Source organism: Phodopus roborovskii, unplaced genomic scaffold, assembly GCF_943737965.1.
Source record: "Phodopus roborovskii unplaced genomic scaffold, PHOROB, whole genome shotgun sequence".
In the NCBI taxonomy this organism is placed as follows: Eukaryota; Metazoa; Chordata; class Mammalia; order Rodentia; family Cricetidae; genus Phodopus; species Phodopus roborovskii.
The window spans coordinates 104,974-107,714 of NW_026125149.1; positions in this window are offsets into that span (position 1 = coordinate 104,974).

The window sequence follows — 2,741 nt, forward strand, 5'->3', positions numbered from 1 at the left end:
ACTCCTGTCAGAATAGCTAAAATGAAAAACATCAAAGACGGTTTATGCTGGAGAGGATATGAAGAAAAGGGAACACTCCTCCCCTGCTGGTAGGAGTGCAAACTTGTATAACTATTTTGCAAAACAGCATGGTGGTTTCTCAGGAAAACAGGAATCAGTCTCCCACAAGTTCCAGCAATTCCACTCTTTGGCATAGACCCAAAGGATGCACATTCATGCAACAAAGACATCTGTTCAACTATGTTCATAGCAGCATTATTTGTAATAGCTAGAACCTGGAAAAAACCTAGATGCCCCTCAACTGAAGAATGGATAAAGAAATTGTGGTACATTTACATAATGGAGTACTACTCAGCAGAAAAAAAACAATGGCATCTTGAAATTATCAGGCAACTGGATAAAACCAGAAGAAACCATCCTGAGTGATGTAACCCAGTCACAAAAACAAAAACATGGTATATACCCACTCATATATGGATTTTAGACATAGAGCAAAGGATCACCAGCCTACAATTCACACCATCAGAGAAACTAGAAAATAAGGAATACCTAAGAGAAACATACATAGTCACCCACAGAAGGGGAAAGGGACAAGATATCCTGAGAAAATTGAGAGCAGGGTGGGCAGTGGGGGGAAAAGGAGTTAGGAGAAAGAGAAGGGGAGAAGAGGAGGGGAGAGGAAAACATGAGGGAGTAGGAAGATTGAGTCGGGGAAAGAACAGAGGAGATCAAGAAAATAGATACCATAGTAGAGGGAGCCATTATAGGTTTAAAGAGAAATCTGGCACTAGGGAAATTTACAGAAACCTACAGGCATGACCCCAAATAACAATCTAAGCAATAGTGGAGAGGCTACCTTAAATGCCCTTCCCCAATAATGAGATTAGTGACTACCTTATATCCATCCTAGAACCTTCATCCAGTAATTGATGGAAGCAGAAGCAGATACCCACAGCTAAACACTGAGGCAAACTTCTGGATTACAGTTGCAGAGAGGGAAGAATGATGAGCAAAGGGGTCAAGACCAGGCTGGAGAAATCCACAGGAACAACTCACCTGAACAAAGGAGAGCTCATGTACCCCAGTCATAAAATTCAGGAACCAGTATTGAACCAAAGCCTTCTGAATGTGGGTGTCAGTTAGGAGGCCTGGGAAGTCTATGGGACCTCTGACAGTGGAACCAGTGTTTATCCATAGTGCACAAATGGACTTTGGGAGCTCATTCCCTATGGAGCAATACTCTCTCAGCCTTGAGACACCAGGGAGGGCCTAGGCCCTCCCTCAGAAAATATGACAGACTTTGATGATACCCCATGGAAGGCCTGGGGAGTGGATGGGGGTGGGTTCGGGAGATCAGATGGGGGTATGAGAGAATGGGAGGAAGAGGGAAGTGGGAATGATATCTAAAATAAGATTGTTTCTAAATAAAAAAATATAAAAGAACAAATATCTGGGCATGGTAGAATATGCTTCTAATTCTAGAGCCAGACAGATCCCAAGGACTCACTGGTCAGCTATCCTAGCCTATTTGGCAAGTTCCAGGCCAGTGAGAGGCACTATCTCAAGAAACAAGGTGGATGGTATCTGAGAAATGATACCTGAGGTTGACCTATTGTCTTTATATACATAAGTGTGAACATGTGTGGGTGTGCACCTGCACACAACACACTACACACACACACACACACACACACACACACAAACACAAATACACACAAACATAACCACAAAAATGACTAGCTATTTTCCCATTTTCTTGCATTTTAAATATTTCTTGGTTTTTATATTCCTACATTTCTGTCCTTTTGGGGATGTGTGGTTTAACTTAGTACATATTCATGACAGGTTTATGAGTTAGTGTCAGTCGCCAACATGTTTTTAAATACAGAGTAACAGGAATTAGGAAAATACACATGTTCATATGCTATCTGCATTAATTTGTTTTACCTTAGGCTATAAAATAAAGCACTGAGTCTCCTAAGCTGGACTTCGGAGCAAATTAAATGAAAACAATAAACTACTGTTTCTAAAGAGATATAACAGGTTCCACTAGACTTTCGGGTATTGTTGTCTAAGAGGGCAAATTCACATGAACATCTGAATGGGTCCCTTTTTATATTCTGAATTTTTGCTCCTTTGTCCTCAAAGATGATTGTTTCAAATCCCTAGAGTATCATTGGAGCACTGGAGCCAGCAGGTTTTCATAGTACACAGTCAGTGTTAAAAGTGCCATTCCCTACAAACAGCAATGAGAGAGACAGCTTATAGCATGGAGAAGCTGGGAAAGCAGCCCAGACCATGAGCTTAACATTCTAAATTTGAATACAGTTAAGACATTATGTAAAATGGCATAAGCCCCAATTGACTGCACACTGACACTGATAGTGACTCATAGGGCGTAGGTACGTAGGAGTTTTATTTATTACTAGTCTCTTAATTTGAGTTATCAAATCCTAAAATGTAATTAGAGCTTCGTAGGCCTTCAAAACCAGTTGTAATGTTTTGTGTATGCTACTGTACATCAATTCATGTGGTGCCGTGAAATCTTAACTGGAATTATGCTGAACACTTGCAAATACTTAATCCTAAATTCCATACAGACCCTGGGTAAAAATATCATGTTTGTTTACTTTGAGTGTGTGGAAACTTGCAAATAATCACACTAAACAATGCTTCATTTCAAACAAACATTTAAAATATAATGCAAATATAGGCTTTTAAAAAATTTAAATGATGAGCCC